Source organism: Somniosus microcephalus, chromosome 13 (genome assembly GCF_052327205.1).
Source record: "Somniosus microcephalus isolate GS21.2 chromosome 13, FLI_Smic_1.0, whole genome shotgun sequence".
Lineage (NCBI taxonomy): Eukaryota > Metazoa > Chordata > Chondrichthyes > Squaliformes > Somniosidae > Somniosus > Somniosus microcephalus.
This window is the reverse complement of record NC_140999.1, coordinates 153,622,772-153,647,791: the sequence shown is the minus strand read 5'-3', so window position 1 is coordinate 153,647,791 and position 25,020 is coordinate 153,622,772. Positions and strand designations below refer to the sequence as shown.

The window sequence follows — 25,020 nt, the reverse complement described above, 5'->3', positions numbered from 1 at the left end:
CGGAGCAGGCTCAAGGGGCCAAGTGGCCTAATCCTGCTCCTATTTCTTATGTACTATACTGGAGTGGGATTTAACCCCATAACCTCCTGACAAACGGAATTTGACTTATTTAGTCTCTGTAAACCAGTGGCACTAACTACAAAATCACAATATAAATATAGACGAGGAAGGCAATAAGGCCTATCTTAGCTAATATATACAGGAAAAATCTACAGTCCCCTTATTAAAGCATCCTATCTGATTTAGTGTTGACCGCCACTGCCCTACTCAGAAGTCCATTTCATGTTTTGATCACCTTTGTGAAGAATAATTTCCTGACATTAGTCTTAAGTTTGACTTTTACTGGAGTAAACCTGTGCCCCTTGTCCCATTGTTATGGTTTAGTTTGAAGTAGTATTCTGCATTTATCTTTCCTACAAAATTTAATATTTTCTATACCTCCATAATGTCACCACCTCTGAAGGCAAAAAACCCAAATGTATCCAATCGTTCCTCAAAGCTCAGTCCTCTGAAGTTTGGGATCAGTCTTATCTTTGATCCACTTTCTGGGCCTGAATGACTCAACTTATGTCTTGGTGATCAGAAGTGAAAATAGTACTCAAGGTGTGGTCTGAGCAGAGCACTATACAATTTTGGCATGACATCCTCTGACTTTCGACTATATCATTCAGCATTCCATTTGCTTTATTGATTACTGCATTGCAGTGACTGGAAAATGGTGCATTGAGCCTGCCAGAATCCCGCTAAATCTCTTGCAACTTCATCTTGAGCTGTTTTGACACCTATCGTGGAATATTTGTGTGGCCATTTTCTCTTCCTATCTGCAGTACTGTACAATTGTTGATATTAAATTTCATCTGCCATTATTATGCCCACTTACATATTTTATGTAACTCATTCAGTAGGTCCCAACCACCTTTTTTAGTTGGTATCATCTGCACATTTGACTGTTTGCATTGAGCTTCTGAATCCAAGTTGTTAATGCAAATTACACTGCAGGGGTCCTAACACCATCCCTGGGGCATCCCACTCTCCTGACATAACTCCTCTAATACCTCCTGTTTCCCAATGTCTTCTCCATTCTTGGGTTTCCACATTGAATCCCCACCGTTTAAGCTTAAATAATAGTCATTTGTGAGGAACTTTGTGAAATACCTTTGTGGAAGTAGAGGTACACCACCTTTTCACAGTCTACTTGGGATGTTAACAAGTAAAATTAAGGCATGATTTTCCCATCTGAATCAATGTTGAGTGCTGTTTACTCAGTTATTATCATACAGAGATCATAATTTGCATTGAATGCATCGTTGCCTTGCTTGCACAAGATCAACACAATGAAAACGGCATATCTTTAATTTTCAGCTTTTCTTTTCCTTTACCAAACCAAAAATGCTTTGCCAACCATTTTCTTTTTGAAATAGTGTATTTTAAGGTAATACACCGTAATGTAGAAAGCTCTGCATTTTATGTAACTTAATCAATGTGGCATCTGATTCTATCATTTTCATTAGTATTGACTCTGAAACTAATTCCAATACATAGTACCGGAAAGTAAATGGGATATTCTATTTAATCAGTATGCACTGTGTGCTCTTTGTATGTGAAGATGACCTTTAGAAATGCTCTTAACTTGTTTACGAGCCACCATGTTACATCTAGAGGGAAGGACAGCTATGTTCAATATTGGCAACATTTCTATTTCCAATTTTCAACAACTTGGCACATTAAAGAGTGCTGGATGGTTTTAAATGCTCTGCTTGTTGGGACAAAATCTTTTTTATGACCAAATTTATTCTGAGTTGTACCATTACTGTAGCCTCAAATCTTATTTTCAATCATGGTATTGGCTCACAGACATTAAAAACACTCCTCATCCTGTCCCCACCCCTTTCTCTAGCAGAATACGACATTTTTGACCCATCACTAGAGTCAAATGAATCAGATTCCATTTGACACATCACGAAGCATAGATATCTGGGTGGTTTTTTTATAGGATCACAAAGAAAATAGAATTTTTCATAGAGTATCTTAAAACAAATCTCCCATCTCTGCTTAGTTTCAATCTAACTGTCCCCATGCCTGCAGTACAGAGAAACTCATTACAAGCATCAGTATTTAAAGAGCTGACTCTGGACAGGAATTTTTCTTAAAGCTTAACTTATCTACATTTCAATTAAAATAACTTTAGTGGATAAACCAAAGGCTGTTAACAAACAAGGAAATAAAGCTGCCTTACAGACAAAATCAACCTAATGTTACCAGATTTGTCCAGTACATGAATAAACAATAAGAATGATAGCCGCATTGGATTATTCCTGGCATATTGTGGCAAAGTATCGTGATAGAGGTTTAATGTATAGGGGCATGATAGTATAATGGTTATGTTACTGGACTAGTAATGATCTGGATATACGAGTTCAAATCCTACCACAGCAGCTGGGGATTTTAAATTCAGTTACTTAAATAAAAATCTGGAATAAAAAGCTAGTAGTAATGATGAACATGAAATTAGCGGATTGTCATAAAAACCCATCTGATTCACTAATGTCCTTTAGGGAAGGAAATCTGCTGTTCTTATCTGGTATAGCCTGTATGTGACTCCAGAACCACAATTTGGTTGACTTTAACTGCCCTCTGAAATGGCCACAAAGTTGTATAAGGCAGATCATCACCACCACCTTCAGGGCAATTAGGGATGAGCAATAAATGCTGGCCGTGCCAGTGAGGCCCACATCCCGTGAATTAATAAAAAAAAGGATGAGCTTCAATGAACCAAATGGCCTTTTCTCCCTTATCCGTTTTGCAAATCAATTCAACTTTGGGCGGGGGAGTGGGACTAGTTGAAGTGCTCTTGCAGAGAGCCGGCATGGGCTTGACAGGCCGAATGGCCTCCTGTGCTGTAACCATTCTATTGTTCTATGATTAAATACAGTCCTTCTCCATTAGCTCACCACTACCAAACTGAAAGGTCGGACACAAGATAAAGATGATGTTCATTGTTCAATCAACAGGATTAAGTTATTACATGCGTATTGTTAGCATGCATTATAATACAACACGTATAGCACAGAATGTCCTTGAAACTAAACAATATTTAATAAATAGAATACAAAACTGAGTATTCTAACATCTAACATGCTCATTCTCGTATGCATTCCCTTCTACAACTTCAAACAGAAGCATCACTCATCACATAAAGAACTCTGCTAAAGTGTAGGTTTTCCCTGAGGTAGTGCTCTTTGCAGGAGTTGATCTATAGCCCCAAGGTAGTGCTTGGTACCTGTGAAGAGTACAGGATTGTGAAAAAAGTGTGATCGATGTCTGGAAACTGGACTAATTGAACAAAAACAGCTGGATGCTGTCATGGGAAAACAGTAGGGTTGGTATTCTGGAAGCGTAACTTTAAATGTACTAAAGAGCCATCTTCATCCTAACCTATCTTGTGATCATGTAATTAAACTTAAACATTAATTTTCTAAATATGAGCAGCCCTGCCTTGCCTGCCGGGAATGGATATTGGGAAATGGCAGCTGCATTTCCCCATGCTTTTTCTGTCCATATTGGATGGAAAATCGTGGAAGCATGCTTATAATTTCCTGGCTCGTGCTGTTATTGGGCAAGACTTTCTGCTGGCAGCACTCATTCGGAAAATTGTCCCGATAGTGTTTACCTGGTAATTGCTTAAACACTCTTCACAGATACCAAGCATTACCTGTCCAGAGATATTTGCCAGACTTGTGGCCCAGACAAACAGTTGAACAGAACAGCTTCAAATTCTGTGGAACTGTAGGGCAAATTTTGTGATCCAACAGGGAGCCATGCTTACAGGGAGCACAGGTCAGAGAATCCGGCTACAATGTTGCAGCTTTATCTCTGGCCTGTGCTCATTGGGATTGTAGAATTAACCCTTGTGCATCTGATAATGCAATGTTCTTATTTGCCTGCTCCAATTCCTACAACAACTTGCATTTATATAGCGCCTTTAACATAGTAAAACATCCCACAGCTGCAGTAGGTTATAAAACCTTATGGGACATGTTGCCTGGAATATTGATTGAGTAAGGCACTATACATTTCAACCTAGTATAATGCCATTTTATGATGAGGAGAATGAACTGGTAAAAAAAAAAGTGCATTTGTTTTTTTTTGAAGGAAACTTTACAACATTATAGTTTTCCATCTTTAGGCCTGGAATTCACTACAGATATTGTCTAGTCTGAATGCTGCCATGTATTGGTTGAAAAATGCTGCAATGTAACTGATTAATGTTAACAAATATGATCATAAGTAGTTGCAATGAATAAATATATTATTTCAAATCAATAATTGAAAATATTCCCATGCCAGAAATGCTAGAGAACAAATGTAATCATCATGTTTAGTAATTAAAGAAAACAACTTTTCCTTGGAGGGACCATGGATCAATATTCTTTGTGGGAATTAATTTGGCTGAAGTTGAATATGATCTTAAAAAATGCTGCATGTTAAACATCACACTTATGTGGTTAGAGTGAGACAACTGACAGCACTATCACTTTTCTTCAATTCCCCACAGAGCCAGTGAACGAAGACATGCTATCCTTTCACATCGCACAGGCATGAAAAAGTGTAGCCTTTTGTCTATGAATCAAACCACTGGTGTTTTTTTGGCTGGGTGTGATTTCAGTGCGGATAAAACAGAAACATGGGTCTCGTAGGCAAAGCAAAGAGCCTTTGGTTTGGTATTTTTGTCATGATCTCCTGAAGGCTTTGTGCAGCTAATTAATTTCCTGCAGTCTGAAAGAACTGCAGTAAGGCACAGGGCAGCTGCCATACAAGGAGAGCCTGTTTCTTACACTGACATTTTCTCCCCTGATTTTAGAGCACTGTCATCTGTTTAATGACCTTTTTTCCTGATTTTATAATGCTATGGTCTATTTCAGGAAGGCTAGTTAGCTGCAAATACTTGACAGTGATCTTTCCAAAAAATATTGATTTTTTAAAAAACAAATCATGGGTGTGTTGTTGCTAAATATTACTCAAAGTCAGATAAATGCCTTGCCTTTTTCTTAGGTTTTTGGAAGATGCACATTAAAAGTATTCATGTTAAACTGACTTAACCCTTTGCTCTACAGCATGATGTCACAAAGCATATTGCTTTAATTGGGAGAAATATGATGTGATGCCCTTTGGCTAGTCCATTATCTACTGGTATCATTATTTTTCATCAGCAAAGGAACAGACTGCTAGGAGTTAAGGTCGAAACCAGATTTGATGCTCCATCTGAGGTAAGTTCTATGTTTTGACCTTAACTGCCCTAAACTGAAATTCCTGTATAAGGTCATTTTCTTCTGTACTCCTTTCATTCTGTGTCCAAGTGCACACTTCCATATTTTTTTCTCAAAGCTTTGGCACAGAAGAGGCCATTTGCCCCATCATGCCAATACTGGCAGCAGCTCCACATCAGAGCCAGCTTGCTGTTTTCCTGTATCCAATCATACATTTCCTTTTCAAGTGTCTATCTATTTCTCTCTCAAATGCTGTGATTGACTCAGCTTCAGTATCCACTTGCAGTAATGAGGGTAACATTCAACATCGGCAGGGGTAGTAAACTAGTGGTATCAGATTATACACACTGCCTGATTTTTCTTTTAACTATATTATCTTGACACTGGCATCATCATAATAAATCTATGTTTCACCTTTTTCATGGTTCCAATAACCTTTTTATAATGGAGTGCCTGAAAATGTATACATTATTTCAACTGTAACCTAACCAGTGTCTTGTTCAAAATTGCCTCCTTACTTTCGTGTTAAATACCTGCAAAGTACAAGAGCCACAAGGTCCTGCTTGAGGCAGAGGGACCTAAAGAGCACATAATGCTCCAAGAGAGGTCCACAAAAGCTTTCTATAATCTATGATTGTGGCTGTAATTATATCCTGAACAGTCTGGATAATACAGCCAAGGACCCTGTACCCTTTGGCCACAGACTCCTGACACTGCGCTTGAGCTTTTAGGGAGCAATCAATGATCACTCTCTCTCCCTTCCTGTCATCTTTAACCTTCCCTCACTCATGTTATCCTATCTATATTCTGCACATCTCTGTGCATAACTGCACACTTCACTGTATTGAAATAAATGTATATTTCTGGGCCGACTTCCTCTTTTTATTTATCCAGATCTAGTTGCTTCTTTCTCTACTGCACAATTTAGTATCATCCACAATATTAATTACTATACAATCTGTCCTGCTCCAGATTGTTAATGAACATAATAAACAAAAGAACCCATTGCCGAAGCCTGGGGCACCCTCTAAAATCACTTTGTTTCTGGTTCTTTATCCAATTTGTGATCCATCTATTTATATCCCGGGTATCATGGGCTGGATTTTCATTGAGGAGTCGGGTAGGAGGCGGGACTACAACTTTTGGGGTTGTAGTCCCGCCTCCATTGAGTTCTAGCCAACCCATGTGATTTTGACTTAATTGACCTTGTTGAGCCCACCCAGCAGTCTCAGCAGGCGAATTAAGGGCCACCCGGCAACAGGTGATGTCACAGATTGAAATTTCATCTGTCAAGACCTTTTGACAGATGAAATATCAGCGTTTGAAGCTGTCAAACACTGGCAATCTGTATTCTAAGTTAATTCCTTCCTCTCAGGATGATTTAGAGATCTCCCTGGAACAGAAAGCTGAATGCTGCAATTTTTGACAGCTCGCAGCCATTCTGCTTTCTGTGCCGGTGAGATGAGGGACTCCTGAGACCTGAAGGAAGGAAGGCTGTAAAGGTAAGTTAAAGTATGTAAAACTTCTTTAAACACTTTACACACACCAAACACACTTACCTTTGCACTCATGCACCCATCACTCATCTGAACACCGGACATCTCGACCCCTTCATCCCGACGGTCTGCCTCCTCTAACTTGGCATGGTTTGGAGCCGCTGGGAATCCCACACTTCAACATTAAAAATAGGGATTAGGCTAAAAACTGCCTGTTAACGACCTGTTAACGGGCAGTTAATTGGTACTAATCCCCTTCCCGCTTTGGGGAGGCAGGTGCCAGTGCAGGGCGGGTACCCGCCTCCTTTGAAACTGGCATGGAGGCGGGTTGGGGGTGGGATGGGTTTTTTAACCCCCCCACATGCCTCCAATCCTGCCTCCACAGCCCAATGAAAATCCTGCCTAATGTGTTCAGGAAAGATAAAGAAAGAAAGGAGGTGGGGTGGCAATATTGATTAAGGTGTGGAGATGCCGGTGTTGGACTGGGGTGGACAAATGTAAGAAGTCACACAACACCAGGTTATAGTTCAACAGTTTTATTTGAAATCACAAGCTTTCAGAGCGCTGCTCCTTCGTCAGGTGAAGTGGAGAGATGCATAAAGACACAGCTTATATAGTCAGAGTATAATGCCGGGTGATTACAGGTAATCTTCCTAACTGCCATTAGATTATCTCTCTGCCGAGGTGTGATAAATGGCAGTTAGAAAGATTACCTGTAATCATCTGGCATTATTCTCTGACTATATAAGCTGTGTCTTTATGCATCTCTCCACTTCACCTGACGAAGGAGCAGCGCTCCGAAAGCTTGTGATTTAAAATAAAACTGTTGGACTATAACCTGGTGTTGTGTGACTTCTTAATATTGATTAAGGAGAATATTACATGCCTGGAGAGAGAGAGGATGTTCTAGAGGGGTTAAGGACAGAATCTATTTGGTTAGAGTTATAGAGGTGCCATTACACTTTTTTATTTGTTTATGGGATGTGGGCGTCACTGGTAAGGCCAGCATTTATTGCCCATCCCTAATTGCCCTTGAGAAGGTGGTGGTGAGCTGCTGCCTTGAACCGCTGCAATCCATGTGGTGAAGGTACTCCCACAGTGCTGTTAGGTAGGGAGTTCCAGGATTTTGACCCAGCGATGATGAAGGATCGGTGATATACTTCTAAGTCAGGATGGTGTGTGACTTGGAGGGGAACTTGCAGGTGATGGTATTCCCATGCGCCTGCTGCCCTTGTCCTTCTAGGTGGAAGAGGTCGCGGGTTTGGGAGGTGCTGCCGAAGAAATCTTGGTGAGTTGCTGCAGTGTGTCTTGTAGATGGTAAACACTGCAGCCACGGTACGCCGGTGGTGGAGGGAGTGAATGTTTAAGGTGGTGGATGGGGTGCCAATCAAGCAGGCTGCTTTGTCCTGGATGGTGTTGAGCTTTAGGTGTATTCTATAGGGCACCTACTAGTGGGAAGGATATAGAGAAGCAAATTTGCAGGGAAAATAGAGAGGTGCAAGAACTATAGAGTAGTGATAATGGGGGAGGGCTTCAATTATCCTAATATAGACTGGGTTAGTAATAAGGGCAGAGAGGAGGAAGAATTTCTGAAGTGTGTTCAAGAGAACTTCCTTGATCAGTACGTGTCCAGCCCAATGAGGAAGGAGGCATTGTTGGATTTGGTTCTGGGGAATGAGGTGGATCAAGTGTCATTAGGGGAACATTTAGGGAACAGTGATCATAGTATCATAAGGTTTAGATTAGCTATGGAAAAGGACAAGGAGCAATCTAGAGTTAAAGTTTTTAATTAGAGGAGGGCCAATTTCATTGGGTTGAGAATGGACCTGGCCCGGGTAAATTAGAATCAAAGATTGGCAGGTGAAACTGTAATTGAACAATGGGCTGCCTTTAAAGAGATGGTTTAGGTACAGTCAAGGTACATTCCCACAAGGGGGGGAAGGGCAACCAAAGCCAGAGCTCCCTGGATGACAAAAGAGATAGAGAGTAAGATGATGCAGAAAAAAGGGGTGCATGACAGAGGCCAGGTTCAGAATACAAATGAGAACCAGGCCGAATACAGAAAGTTCAGAGGGGAAGTGAAAAAGGAAATAAGAGGGGCAAAGAGAGAATAGACTGGCAGCTAACATAAAAGGGAATCCAAAAGTCTTCTACAGGCATATAAATAGTAAACGGGTAGTAAGAGGAGGGGTGGGGCTGATTAGGGACCAAAAAGGAGACTTGCGCATGGAAGCAGAGGGCATGGCTGAGATACTAAATGAGTACTTTGCATCTGTCTTTAACAAGAAAGAAGATGCTGCCAAAGTCATAGTAAAAGAGGAGGTAATTAAGATACTGGATGGGCTAAAAATGGAGATAGTTGCTACTAGAAAGGCTGGCTGTACTTAAAATAGATAAGTCACCAGGACTGGATGGGATGTATCCTAAGATACTGAGGGAAGTAAAGGTGGAAATTGCAGAGGTACTGGCCATATCCTTCTTGGATACAGGGGTGGTGCCAGAGGACTGGAGAATTGCATATGTTACACCATTGTTCAAAATAGAGTGTATGGATAAACCCAGCAACTACAGGCCAGTCAGCTTAACCTCGGTGGCGGGGAAACTTTTAGAAATGATAATCCGGGACAAAATTAACAGTCACTTAGACAAGTGTGGATTAATTAAGGGAAGCCTGCACGGATTTGTTAAAGGCAAATCATGTTTAAATAACTTGATTGAATTTTTTGATGAGATAACAGAGAAGGTTGATGAGGGCAATGCGGTTGATTTGGTGTACATGGACTTCCAAAAGGCATTTGATAAATGCCACATAATAGGTTTGCCAGCAAAGTTGAAGCCCATGGAATAAAAGGGACAGTGGCAGCATGGATACGAAATTGGTTAAGTGACAAGAGTAGTGGTGAACGGTTGTTTTTCAGACTGGAGGAAGGTATACAGTGGTGTTGCCTAAGGATCGGTACTAAGACCACTGCTTTTCTTGATATATTAATGAGTTGGACTTGGGTGTACAGGGCACTATTTAAAAAAATTTGCAGATGACACAAAACTTGGAAGTATAGTGAACAGTGAGGAGGATAGGGATAGACTTGAAGAGAACATAGACAGGCTGGTGGAATGGGCGGACACATGGCAGATGAAATTTAACGCAGAAAAGTGTGAAGTGATACATTTTGGTAGGAAGAATGAGGAGAGGTAATAAAAACTAAACGGTACAATTCTAAAGGGGGTGCAGGAACAGAGGCCTAGGGGTATATGTGCACAAATCATTGAAGGTGGCAGGGCAGGTTGAGAAAGTGGTTAAAAAAAGCATACAGGATTCTGGGCTTTATGATCAGAGGCATAGGGCTGGATTTTCATTGAGGAGGCGTGTAGGAGGTGGCTCTACAACTTTAAGGGTTGTAGTCCCGCCTCCATCGAGTTGTAGCCAACCCACGCGATTTTCACTTGATTGACCTTGTTGAGCCCACCCAGCGGGCTCAGCAGGCCAATTAAGGGCCATCCAGCAACAGGTGACGTCACAGACTGACATTTCATCTGTCAAGAGCTTTTGACAGATGAAATATCAGCGTTTGACAGCTGTTTGAAGCTGTCAAACATTGACAATCTGTACTCCAAGTTAATTCCTTCCTCTCAGGCTGATTTAGAGATCTCTCCAGAACAGAAAGCTGAATGCTGCAACTTTTGACAGCTCGCGGCCATTCTGCTTTCTGTGCCGGTGAGATGAGGGACTCCCAAGACCTGAAGGAAGGAAGGCTGTAAAGGTAAGTAAATGTAAGTAAAACTTCTTTAAACACTTTACACACACCAAACACACTTACCTCTGAACTCATGCACCCATCACTCACCTGAACACTGGACATCTCGACCCCTTCAACCCGACGGTCCACCTCGCTAACTTGCCATGGTTTGGAGCCGTCGGGAATCCCACACTTCAGCAATAAAAATAGGGATTAGGCTAAACTGCCTGTTAACTACCTGTTAACAGGCAGTTAATTGGCACTAATCCTCTTCCCGCCTCGGGGAGGCGGCTCCCAGCACGGGTCGGGTATCTGCCTCCTTTGAAACTGGCATGGAGGCGGATTGGGGGGCGGGATGGGTTCGTGCCCCCCCGATTTCAAGATTTTAACCCCCCACATGCCTCTAATTCCGCCTCCACGGCCCAATGAAAATCCTGCCCATAGAGTACAAAAGCAAGGAAGTTATGAGGAACCTTTATAACACACTGTTTCGGCCACAACTGGAGTATTGTGTCCAATTCTGGGCACCACACTTTAGGAAGGATGTGAAGGCCTTAGAGATGGTGCAGAGAAGAATTACAAGAATGGTTCCAGGGATGAGGGACTTTAATTACGTGGATACACTGGAGAAGCTGGGAGCAGAAAAGATTGAGCAGAGATTTGATGGAGGTGTTCAAAATCATGAGGGGTCTAGACAGAGTAGATAGAGAGAAAATGTGCCCATTGGCGGAATGGTCGAGAACCAGAAATCACAGATTTAAGGTGATTGGCAGAAAATCCAAAGGCGACATAAGGAAAAACCTTTTTACGCAGCGAGTGGTTATGATCTGGAATGCACTGCCTGAAAGGGTGGTGGAGGCAGATTCAATCATGGCTTTCAAAAGGGAATTGAATAAGTATATGAAGGAAAAAAAATTGCAGGGCTACGGGGAAAGGGTGGGGGAGTGGGACTAGCTGAAGTGCTTTTGCAGAGAGCCGGCACAGGCTTGACGGGCCAAATGGCCTCCTCCTGTGCTGTAACCATTCTATGGTCATTCTTGTGTTCTGAGTCCAAGTGGTGTAAAGCAATATTGGTCCTCTGATCCCCATTGATATGTAGCTCCTTAACCCTCATGCATTTTATCCCTAGTGCATGTGACCTTCACGTGCATTGTACAAGGTGTGAAATGCATAGGTAATATCTTGCCCCATTTAACTCCGCTCCTAAACCATCTAGTTTTTCTGAAGATAATAAATTCAGTTTAGTAGATAAATGTGAAAACATGATCATTAACGAGCTGCAAATCAGTGAGCAATAGGAGGCTTGTGACACATTCGGATTTCGAACACCAGGTACTGGTACCATTACTCAACACCGAGCTGTCCCATCTGGCTAGGTAAAAAGTCATTGTAGCTATTAGTGTAACGAGCGACGCAGAATGGGTTAACACTAACACTCAAATAGTGGAGAGGGGAATTATAGACAAGCACATTATGCATTCATAAGCTGACATCTAACTGTATAATTTTGAGCCAAAGCATTTCAGCACAACTTGAGTTTCTATAACACCTACTGTAAAAACCACCATGAGGTAGTTCACACCGGAAAAGTGGATGCTGAGCTGCCGTGGAAGACACAGGGAAGGTGCCGAAAGCATGATTTCAGAAAGTTTGGCATTTTCACTCTTCATTTTATATCTTCATTATTTCAGTGGAGCCACCAGTTGATTTTAGAAACAGTTTTGAAATGAAGTTGCGAAAAATACGGATAAATAAAGGAAATCAATTATAACCTTGAGCCTTCTTCAAAAAAGATTTAAAAATTCACTTCTTTTGAAGAATGATATGTTAAGTTAGTAAATCACTCTAATGTGGGCTGAATGAATTATTAAAATAACACATTAGATTCACGTGGATCCGTGTAATTTGATGTTTAGAACAAGCAATTCAGCCACTTCCTTGAAATTGAGTTGTGTGATTTTGCTAACAAGTTTTATGAAATACCTTTTTCACTTTTTTAAGATGGTGTTGATCTGTTTTTATTTGTTCTTGGGATGTGGACAACTCTGGCAAAGCTGTATTTATTAATTTCATTTGCCATAGTTCTCCCCACTTGTAAATTTTGCCTGGATCCTTTTGTAGTTCTTCAGTTACTTCATCTAACTAAACGTTGCCAGTTAATATAATGCACAAATCTGACCAATTTGTTTTCAGTTTCTGATTATTTTTGTTTTTGTTCATGGGATGTAGCCAATGTTGACATGGCCACATTTATTGCTTATCTGTACCCGATAAAGGTGATGGTAGCTGACTTCTTGAACGACTGTAATCTTTGAGGTTGATGGTGCTGAGTAGGAAATTCTAGGATACTGCCCCACCAATGATGAATGCACACCAATATGTTACTTGAGTGTGACCATGTTCCTATGACATTGCTGCTCTTGCCATTCTTGGTGATAGAGGTTGTGTGACTGGGAGCTGCTGTTGAAGCAAGCTTAATGAGATGCCACATTGCATTCTGCAGACTTTACGTTCTGCAGCCATAGTGTGTTGGTGATGGAAGAATGGATATTGAGTTCACTGGCAGGGGCACTGATCAAGTGAACTGCTCTGTCATGGATGGTGTCAAGCTTGAGTGTTGTTGTAACGGTACCCATGAGTGGTGACTATTTCATCATTTGATTCCATCCTGATTTGAGCCGTAGAAATAATTGAGTGGTTTTGAGGAGTCAGGAGGTGAACCACTTATCACAAAACACCTAGCTTCTACAGGCAGGATGTTGTCGAGGCTCACGCCCTTTGCTGTGTCTAGTGCACTCAGCCGCTTCTTAATGTCATATGGAGTAAAATTGAATTTGATGGATACTGCCCTCTGGGGTAGAGAATTCCAAAGATTCACCACCCTCTGAGTGAAGAAATTTCTCCTCATCTCAGTCCTAAATGGCTGATCCCTTATTCTGAGACTGTGACCCCTGGTTCTAGACTCCCCAGCCAGGGGAAACATCCTCCCTGCATCTACTGTCAAGCCCGATAATTTTGTATGTTTCAATGAGATCACCTCTCATTCTTCTGAACTCCAGAGAATATAGGCCTAGTCTACTCAATCTCTCCTTATAGGACAATCCCCCCATCCCAGGAACCAGTCTGGTGAACCTTCATTGCACTCCCTCTATGGCAAGTATATCCTTCCTTAGGTAAGGAAACCAAAACTGTACACAATACTCTAGGTGTGGTCTCACCAGGGCCGTATATAATTGCAGTAAGACATCTTTACTCGTATACGCAAATCCTCTTGTAATAAAGCACAACACACCATTTGCATTCTTAATTGCTAGCTGTACCTGCATGTTAACTTTCAGTGATTCGAGTACAAGGACACCCAGATCCCTCTGAACACCAACATTTCCCCCACTCCCACCATTTAAAAAATATTCTGCTCTTCTATTTTTCCTACCAAAGTGGATAACTTCACATTTCTCCACATTATATTCCATTTGCCATGTTCTTGCCCACTCACTTAGCCTGTATATATCCCCTTGAAGCCTTTTTGCATCCTCACAACTTACATTCCCACCTAGCTTTGTATCATCAGCAAACTTGGATATAATGGCCCAGAAATTCGGGTCAGGGGCTTCCCACGGGTGCAAGCCCCCGACTTGCACTTACTTAGCGTGCTGGCCGTTGAGCTGTGGGCCCGCGTGGGATTCCGATCCTGGGCCTCCTCCAATTGCCGGCGCGCAGTGCTTGCGTATCCCAGGGGCATAGTTAGTTCAATGCGTCCCCTGGGATCACGTGGGCCATGGAGAGTCAATGGTAGCAGGGAATGCTTCATTCATAAGTTTGACAGGAAGAGCTGTCAAACCTATAAATATTATAAGCCCCAAAACATCACTAAAATTTCAAATAAATTTTTTTTTAAATCACATTTTTAAAATAACTATATTACATGAAATAACTTTTTAAACAATAATTTAAATTTTTGAAAAAATTAATTACATTTTCTAACGGGGCTAAAAATAAACTTACCTTTCTTTAAAGTATTTAAAAATAATAAAACCTGTGGAAAAAATGTTTTAATTTTAATTAATTCACCACTTACCTTGTTAAAAGCAGGCCTTGTGCCTGCTTTTTAAAAGTGTAATTGCTGGAGACTTACCCTCCCGGAGAAACCTGCAAAAAAAACGTAAGTTCGATGCACACGCGCTGCCACTCTGGCGCACACGTTCCACCTGTCAACCCCTTCTTTCAGGGGAACGGAAGTGCTGGTTTCCCGCGCATGCGCAGTGCATGCACGAAACCAGCACTTTCATTGGACCTACAGATAAGTACCCCGTGCGTACTCATGCGTTGGGACCCAAATTTCTGGGCCGTTACGTTTGGTCCCCTCATCCAAATCATTGATGTAGATTGTGACTAGCTGAGGCCCAAGCACTGATCCTTGTGGTACCCAACTAGTTACAGCCTGTCAACCCTTATTCCGACTCTCTGTTTTCTGTCCAATCCTCAATCCACACTATTCTTCAAACATGATTTCCCTTTCATAAATCCATGTTAACTCTGCCCAATCCTATTATTATTTTCTAAGTGCCCTGTTACCACGTCCTTAATAATAGATTCTAGCATTTTCCCTACTACTGATGTCAGGCTAACTGGTCTGTAGTTCCCTGTTTTCTCTCTCCCTCCTTTCTTAAATAGTGGGATTACATTTGCTACCTTCCAATCCACAGGATCCATTCTGGAATCTATGGAATTTTGGAAGATGACAACCAATGCACCCATTATCTCTATAGCCACCTCTTTCAAAACCCTAAGATGTAGGCCATCAGGTCCAGGGAATTTATCGGCTTTCAGTCCCATTAATTTCTCCAGTACTATTTTTTTTACTAATACTAATTTCTTTCAGTTCCTCATTCTCGCTAGACACTTGGTTCTCCACTATTTCTGGGAGTTTTTTTTGCATCTTCTTCCGTGAAGACAGACACAAAGGGCTGGATTTTGTCAATGATGACGTGATGGAGGTGGGACTCCCACTTTTTGGGTTGTAGTCCCGCCTCCATCGATTTGTGGCCAACCCACGCGATTTTCCCTTGATTGACCCTGTTGAGCCCACCCAGCGGGCTCAGCAGGCCAATTAAGAGACACCTGGTTACAGGTGACGTCAGGGATTGACATTTCATCTAACAAGAGCTTTTGACAGATGAATTATCAGCATTTGACAGCTCTGTGAAGCTGTCAAACTCTGACTTCTAACTTGAGTCCTTCTCCACAGACTCGGTTAGAAAACTCTCCAGAACAGAAAGCTGAATGCTGCAACTTTTGACAGCTCATGGCCATTCTGCTTTCTATGCTGGTGAGATGAGGGACTCCTGAGACCTGAAGGAAAGAAGCCTGCATTAGTAAGTAAAGGTAAGTAAAACTTATTTAAACACTTTACACACACCAAACACACTTACCTCTGCACTCATGCACCCATCACTCACCTGAACACTGGACATCTCGAACCCTCCAAGCCCTTCAGCCCGACGGTCCGCCTCGTTAACTTGGCGTGGTTTGGAGCCATCGGGCAGCCCACACTTCAGGGCTAAAAATAGGGATTAGGCCAAAAACTGCCTGTTAACTACCTGTTAACAGGCAGTTAATTGGCACTAATCCCCTTCCTGCCTCGGGGAGGCGGCTCCCAGCACAGGTCGGGTACCCGCCTCCTGGGAAACGGGCATGGCGGCGGGTTGGGGGCGGGAAGGGTTCGTGCCCCCCGATTCTGCAATTTTTCCCCCACTCCCGCCTCCAAACCTGCCTCCACGGGGCTTGGAAATTCGAGCCCAAAGTATTTGTTTAATTTCTATGCCATTTCCTTATTCCCCCATTATAATTTCTGCCGTCTCAGCCTGTAAGGGACCCACATTTACTTTCGCTGATCTTTTCTTTTTTACATACCTATAGAAGCTTTTAAAGTCTGGTTTTTATGTCTCTCGCTCGTTTACTCTCATTCTATTTTGCCTTTCTTTATTACTTTCTTGGTCCTCCTTTGCTGAATCCTAAAATTCTCCCAATCCTCAGGCTTACTACTCTTTTTGGCAACATTATAAGCCTCTTCCTTTGATCTAATACTATCTTTAACTTCTCTTGTTAGCCACGGTTGGACCACTTTTTCCTGTGGGGTTTTTTGTGCCTTAAAGGAATGTATATTTGTTGTAAATTATGCATTAATTCTTTAATGCTAGCCATTGCTTGTGTACCGTCATACCTTTTAACGCAGTTTCCCAATCTACCTTAGCCAACTCGCCCCTCATACCTACGTAGTTTGCTTTGTTTAGATTTAAGACCCTAGTTTAGGATTTAACTAATTCACTTTCGAATTTAATATAAAATTCGATCATATTATGGTCACTCTTCCCTAAAGGCCCCTTTACTGCAAGGTTATTAATTAACCCTTTCTCACTTACACTTTTGTGCTGGGCTGCTCCATGGTTGAAGGTGGGGATATTCATGGTGTATCCTGCTGCCATTGGCTGCCTTATTTTCCACCAACATTTTTTTACTTCTTGTAGTTGGACTAGAATGCTTTGCTCTGATTTGTTGGTTTTTGGGACCGCTTAGCTCTGTCCAAAGCCTGCTATTTTTTGTGTTTAGCATGCAGACTGCTGTGTGTTGTTGCTTCAGTCAGTTGGTACCTCCATCTAAGGTATTCTTGGTGCTTCTTCCCCTTGGTACTATCAAACTACTGTTGGTGGTGGACATTGAAGTTCCCCCATGTTCTGTGCCCTGTTTTCATGAATCCTTCCTTCAAGTGATGATGTTCAATGTGGGGAGTACTGATTCATCAGTTCAGACTGGTGGTAGGTGGTGATCGACAGGAGTTTTCTTTGACCTTGTTTGACTTGAAATCATGGGATTTAATGGAGTCTGAAGTCAATGTGAGGGCTCCCGGGGCTGACTATACCACTGGTGGGTCTATCCTACTAATGGCACAGGACATATCTAGGGATTGTGATGAAGAGCCTGGGATGTTGGCTGACATATGATTCTTTGAGTAGGACTTTGTTAGGTTGTTGCTTGATTAGTCTGTGTGATACCTCACCCAGCTTTGCACCACTGCCCAGATGTTAGTGAGGAGGACTTTGCAGTGTGGACTGGGCTGAGATTGTCAGAGTCTTGTCTTCATACAATAACTGGATTATTACCAATCGTACAGATTTTTTTTTCTTTATTATTGAATTTTTTATAGCGATTGTTAACAACTCAGTGGTTCTCTGGGCCTATTCAGAGGGCATTAAGAATCAACCACATAATGTGGGACTGGAATCACATGTAGGCCAGACCAGGTAGGGTTGGCAGGCTCCCTTCTCTCAAGGATATTAGGGAACTAGTTGGGGATTTTATGCCAATCAGCAGCTTTCATGGTCATTTTTCTGGTGCTCACGCACAAATTCCAGATTCATTAAGTTCATTTTCACAAATCACAACATTTGGATTGCTAGTCTAGTATCACAATCCCAAAACTATCGTATCTTTCTGTTTATTTACTAATATGACATTGCACAGTCAAGATAATTACCGGTGACATTTAAGATTATATGAAACAATAGAGGTAACATTATAATTTATTTGCTAAAATCCTGGTTGAAATGTAGAGCAACAAGTTAGAACATGAATATAATAGCAAAATACTGTGGATGCTGGAAATCTGAAATAACAACAGAAAATGCTGGAAATACTCAGCAGGCCAGGCAGCATCCGTGGAGAGATGCTGCCTGGCCTACTGAGTATTTCCAGCATTTTCTGTTGTTAAGTTAGAACATGTACCACTGTAGGAATAAACGCACACACATTGACCTTGTAAAAGAAGTAGTTACTTTTCATTTTTATTGAAATGTAATTCTATATATATTACCTGTAGCCCGATAACTTTTATTAACTATCATTGTGCTTGGCTGAAATCCCAAGGCTGACTACATAGCGGTTAGGATAGGAACATTTTTATAATGAAAGTAAAAATGTATGTTTGCCATGAGTCTTAGGCATTGCTTTGGAAGGATAATTTTGATCAAACATGACACAATTTTCTTCTACCTTCCCTCCCCTCCGCCCAGCATTGCATAAGTTAGGCGGTGCAATGGTTAAGTAGCCAACTTGATCTCGACTGAAACTGAGTGTATTTCTAAATTCAGCTCCTGTAAATAAGATGAGAGCGCTCCAGGTAGGAGTGCCGCCTGGGAATTGCTGATGGCTTCCAATCAGAGGAAGGAAGTTATACAATGCTGGTGGCCTTTTTGCTTTGCTGTCTGTCAGAATAAGTAGCCAAACGTCCTCCACTCAGGCAGTGCAGGCCTGCTGCCCCAAAGAATGAATAAAAGCAAGTGGAAGTTGCTGGGTGCTTCTTCGCAGCTCACAACCTCTAATGCCCAGTTTCTATTTGCAGGTGGCCGCCCACCAAGAACTCCAGAAAAGAAGGTGGGAGGTGTTCTCGTCTATTTCATGTGGGAGCGCCCTGTGAATGTCAGATATATCCCAGGAAATGAGTAGCAAGCTCAAACTGGACGAGGGCCTGTCGCTATTGGTCTTTGCTCCTAATTCCTCTCTAACACCCCAGGAATAAAATAAAAAGTCCAATGATAGTTCGAGGGGTATTTGGCAAAGGAAAATCAGCACCCTATCATTTGGTTGATTGTATTTATATTTTCATAACATTTGTGTTAGTCTGTGATCTTAATTTCACAACAGCACAAAAGGTTCTGAGGATGAGCAATACCATGTATTTTTATAACCAAACAAAACCACTCCTTTGAGTCTATATAGAATTTGCTATCAAGCAAAGAAACATTTTTGATTGCCAGGTGTACTTTCTGATGATGATATTCTGGAGGTGCCTGTGAAGTATTTATTTCATTTTCAGTGCTTAAACACGCTTGTTTCCCATTGATTTTCTGTTGAGGGTGTGGTGTTATCTGTGCCAAGTGCCAAGCCCAGCTTTATTAATACTGGCTCTGCATGAAATTTGTTGCTGAGCATATTGTTAAAATCTACCAGAATACTAGCCACCTTGTTGCTCTTTTGAAAATGGAAACCAGTGATCATTCTGCAGATAAAAAGACGCTTGAATATTGCCCTATATTCAAAATTCCTTGTAATTTCATTTTGAAAGTCTTATTTCCTTCAAATAAAAGACAATGAACTAGCATCGCACTTTATACAATTCATTTTATTTGACACCATCAACTTAAAAAATTAGTTTAAGGCTCCAATCTAGACTCTGTTTTACTTCAATTCAGCCTTTTTCACTCTAATTCGGATTTTGCTTTACTTTAGTCCTGCCATTTATGACTCTATTCGACTTTGGGTCAGTTTGACCCAGATCATTTCTATTTTGCTTTCTCCACCTGTTGAAATTATGTTTTATTAGGGTTACATGATTTATACACCAGATAAGACTGTAAGATGTAATAGTTGAACATTGATTTTAGTCTATGCTGAATGAATAAGGATTTTAAGCTGAATGTTAATTCTTTAGTGTAGAGGCCGCACACTCTTATCAACCCTGTGATTTAAGAGTGTACACTAAGGTATCATTGCTTAAATATCCAGTATTACACCCAAACCACATCAGTTAAAGTCATATAAGTGTGGATTTTAACTATCGGGTTGCTGGCCGGTGGAGTGAGCAGGTCAGCTGCCAGATCCCTCCGGTGGGAGGGCCGTTCCAGTTCACGGGCTGAGCCTCATTAGCATGCCGCTGGCGAGCTGCACGCCCTGCACGGTTCTCCTGCTGCAGCTCGCCAGCTCCAGGCCAGCACAATATCAAGTGGCCCAGCAGCCAACTTGGCCGGCATAAAGGTAGGTGTTGGCTCTTCACTAAACCACCAGAGAATAGAGTTGCATACTTGTCAGTCACCACTCCACTTACATCAAACACATACTCAGTGCCAAGTACACAGGCATAACCATCAAAGACGACAGATGCATTCCCAACACTACATGAGGTGAAATACTTGTCTTCTCTAATTTTCATTAACTCCCATTCTGTACTTACATTGAACTATTTTTCTTATAAAATGAATAAAGCAAATAGAATGCTGAACAATATAGGCAAAACAGCCGTGCACAAGCCAAAGAAGTCATGCTCAACTTATATGATGCACTTGACAAACCACTACTTGAATACTGTGTCTTGTTCTGGTCACTGAGACACAACGGAGATGTATAAGCACAGTTAAGAGAACAACCACAAGGTTGATCCCTGGCATGGATGTCTGAGATATGAGAAAACACTGGAAATAGATTATTCAGCTTTAAAAGCAGGAGACTGAGAGGTGATCCTATAGAGGTATGTAAGATCGGAAATGGTATGGAAAAGGCAAATCAGGAACACCATCTCAAACTAAATTGTAAGAGTAAGAAAAGGGAAATTGTTTGCAACTAGTAAAAAGCAAATTTAGGACCTTTCATGTTGCTGGTCCATGTATTTTTGAGGCAGGTACCCATGAAGCTCAAGTCCCAGAGGCCCTTGTCTGCCTTCTATTTCTACTTGGCCACTGTGGAGAATTGGCCCCATGCTCCCCTGCTTGCCACTCTTCTGGGTCTCTCGTCCTTTGTGTCTCACATGGTGAGCTTTCATGACTATGGCTAACTAGATCCTCCCAGTGGCAGTCTCTGCGCTGGTGCCTGGAATAAACAAAGGAGCTTGTGGTTCTCGAGGATTGTGTACTGTTAGAGGAAGGCAAAAGAATAGGGCCCTGGTCATTTGCATCCTCATCATCATCATCGTCATCTGGGCCTTTAGAAAGGTATACTACTAAGTAGGTACTATCTACAGGATGCACCACAGCAACTCACCAAGCTTGGTTCGACAACACCGCCCAGCTCCATAGCCTCTGCCACGAACGAGCAGCAGTGTTGTGAGAACCCCATCACCTTCAAGTCACATACCATCATGACTTGGACATAACTGAGTCCAAATTTTGGAATTCCTGCCTATCACCATCATGGGAGCACCATCACTGCAAAGGCTGCAGCAGTTCAAGAAGAAGAACACTATCAGCTTCTCAGAACAACTGAAGATGGACAATAAATGTGGTTTTACCAACATCATCCACATCCCAAGAACAAATAAAAAATCATTCAAAAACTTAATATAAATTGGTCAGATTTGCAGATTATACTAACTAGGAAGGTTTAGTTAGATGAAGTAACCAAAGAATTATAGAAGGAACCAGACAACATTTATAAGTGGGCAGTACTATGGCAGATGAAACTAAATACTGACAGCTCCCCTCAGGAAGGTGCTTCCTAACTGGTGCTTGGTAAGGATAGAATAAGTAATCATTCATGCTGGGAAGTGCCAGCATTGCTAGATATTGCATTTCTTGCTTCTTGGGCTAGTGGTGCACGTGGAGAAGGAAAATAGGTCAGAATGGTTTCCTGAGGAGTGGAGCTCATCGCAGTAGGAGTAGCATAAGGGTTTCATGATACAGTTCCAAGACAATGGTCATGGTTGTAGGTCGTAGGGTACAAAAGGCAGAGAAGTGAAATGTCATGACTGGCACATGCCCTCCTACTTCCCAACTCCAACATCTTTGATGGCCTCCTTAGAATGTGCAGGACCTCCTGTTCATAGGGAATTAGATTCTCAACCTAAGACCTCTATCACTTGTGGCTAATCTCCCCCTGCCTTGTTCTGGAAAAATAAAGGGCAAAATGGCCAAATTACTTTCAGTAATCATAACATGCAATAAAGCCAGTATCTGCATGCAGTCCTTAATGGGAGTGATGACCGGTGCATGCAATGAACAATTACATTCCATTTGAGGATTTTGTGGCATCTGGCCATGCAAGACGCTGAATGAGGGAAACTTTTAGGTGAAGGCTGGAGTGTAAAACACACTGTTATCTCCTGTGCATCAATAGTAAGCCATTCAACCATGTCGGTGTAAGGGGGAGGCTATTGTAAGTGGCAAACATGCTTAGTGGAGTGCATTCTTACAAGGTTTGCCTGACTCTTAACTTGCCTGATTAGGTAATGTTATTAAATTTATTTCTGCACTGAGTGGCAGTGGTTGCATTTGCACGTACTTCCCTGATCACCTCTCTGTACAGGCCTTGGGCACCCCTGTCAATAACTTCCTGCCGCAGCATTTTAACATCTGCATCTTACAGTTTCTACCAATTAACTTCCTGGTTTGCAACAACATTTTTTGATGCTGTCTGGCCTTTTAAACTGCTGGAGATATTTAAATTCTGCAGCAACATGCTATTTTCCACCCCCAAATATGGGAACTCCCATTGAGAGAAGACATTTCCTCATTGTTCAGATTAAATTGGCCCCAGAAACTATAGTGGGGTCGGCGCTTATGATGTTGGGTGGGCGAATGACATGTCCCACCACACTTCTGGCAAGGATCATATCCCTGCAGAAAATCTAAGCTTCAGTCCTGCTCAGCATAGACTCTTCTGGCTGGTATTATAAACACACCTGGCAATCATAAACTTTCACACAGCATTCAAAATGTACAATCATGAATGCAATAGAGAGATTTCAACCGTTGCACCACGTCAGCAGTTTTGGTTCAAGAAATCCATCAGCGCACACAGTGGGCTCAGTCTACAAATGATACTTCATTCTTATTTATTTTAGTATTTTCTGATTTTATTTATTCTTGTATAAACAGTAGTGTTGTACACTATCACATCACTAATGGCTGGAAGAAGATTAAATAATCAGAATTGAATGCTGAAGCTGCTCAATGGAAGTACCAAATAGACACATCTAAGCAAAATAACAATATTGATACATTGTTTGTTTGGGTTTAAGTATATCCCCAGGGCTTTAAAGACTGTGAGGTTTAGTCACTGGAATGATGTGTATCTTCTTGCAGAAGCAGCAAATAATGACACTCGGCTCTTTACAGGAACAGTAAGCAATGACATTGGTGGCTGTTTTATCATTAAACAGCTGAAAATTTAGGTCTGTTAAGATTTCTTTGAAAGATTATAAAAGTGTTGTGTTGCCTTTGGCATGTTGACAAGAATGCCATTCACATTTAATTCAGTGCATAACAGACAACAAGAATCCTGAATATCACCACTCTAGTTCCAAACAAGATTGGCTTAAGAGGCATTCCATTTATGAAGATGTATTTGACCAATTTTTTTTTTGCCTATAAACATGCAATGATGTACATTTTCCAAAATGGGTCCTTATGTGACTTGTCTGTAAAGTAATAAGGAGGAAAATGGTGCACACTTGGTCCATCTCACTCTTCAGGCAAAATCTGATCTAATACTTCTCCATGAAGCCAGTGCCTCTTTTATAAAACACTAGCAGGGGAGCCCCGTGTTGCGAGGGCTTTTTTGGGGCTGGTCAATGTGTGGGCCGGGAGCCTGGGACTGGATTTGGGTTGTCAGCAGTTTCCAGGTTTTTTTTGGGCCTGGTGGATGTGTGGGCCGGAAGCCTGGGACTGGATTTGGGCTGTCAGCAGTTGGAGAAGCCTAGGCCCGTTTTAACACCTTCAAAGGTGAAAGTTAAAGTACTTATAAAACATTTTTGGTAAATCTTATTTTTTTTTAAAAAAGAAACTGACCTGGATTACGAAAGTTTTGAGCTGCCCTGGCTGCTGTATAATGGCTGACAGATCCCTGAGATGAAAACGATTAGTCCCGCCCACACACACACCGATTGGTCAACCATCAGGTGACTGAACTGTAGGATTGGTCAATCATCACAGCACAGGATTGGTCGACCTTGACGTCAGTCAATGCTAATGAGTGGAATTTTGAAGGTTTTTTGTTATATATAGATAGATAGATATAAAACAAAAGAAACACCCAGGCAAGTGCTGTGAGCTGACACAGAGCTTGTATCTAATGACTATCCTGAACTCTGTTCTAAACTATAAGGTGCTGGTCATGTTTAACCCTGTAAATAGTGAATAGCTTGCCAAAAGTCATAGGGCTGAAAATTGAGTGGAGGCGCTAACTCGCCGGGGTGCTAAAACTACTGCCCCCGCGATGGAAATTGAGTGGTAGCACCCCAAGAGGGAAGTGGAGCGCTACTAGAAGCGCCCTGCTTCCCTCTTGGGGCACTGCGAGGGAATATCACGGCGCTACGCTGCGGCACGTCACACCGCGGTATTGCAGGCCTTCCTCCCCTTCTTAAAGGGGAGGTGCCTTGTGCAGCGCGACCCGGGGCCCAGCTGGGCCCCTGGGGATTGGGAGTGCTGGCAAAAGAGCCCGCACTCAAGAGAAGGGTGCTACCGGTTACCACCATCGCTAACCACCCGCTGAATTTCGCGGGAGGCATTGGCGACGCAGTGCCTGGGCGCTAGTTGCTTTGTGCCCCATTAGGGCGCTAACTGGAGGCGCAAAGCAACCAAACTTTTCCCCCATAGAGTCATATCGGGGAGAAATTCGGTATCGCCCCGTTTGGGGCGCAATTATCGGCCGGGCGCAAAGTTTAGCACCTGGCGCTAATTAACACCTCTGACTGCAAGCTTGGCTTCTATCGCCCCCTGGAGGTGATTGGAGTGCTAAATTAGGCGCTACACACCT

At 42.1% G+C, this 25,020-nt stretch overlaps 1 protein-coding gene across 12 annotated transcripts in view; it reads left to right on the top strand.

Annotated features, from left to right (window-relative positions):
* Nucleotides 1-25,020, top strand: part of LOC147108681 (extracellular sulfatase Sulf-2-like) — a 409,937-nt gene that overhangs the window by 134,268 nt on the left and 250,649 nt on the right. For 7 of the 12 annotated variants that reach the window (XM_086005388.1, XM_086005384.1, XM_086005383.1 and 4 more), the window contains one exon: nt 5,115-5,267. The exons of 4 other annotated variants lie outside the window; for them this stretch is intronic. The gene's annotated coding sequence lies outside the window, so the exon portion shown is untranslated. The remainder of the gene's footprint in view (nt 1-5,114; nt 5,268-25,020) is intronic. One more of the 12 variants, XM_086005386.1, reaches the window with a different exon arrangement.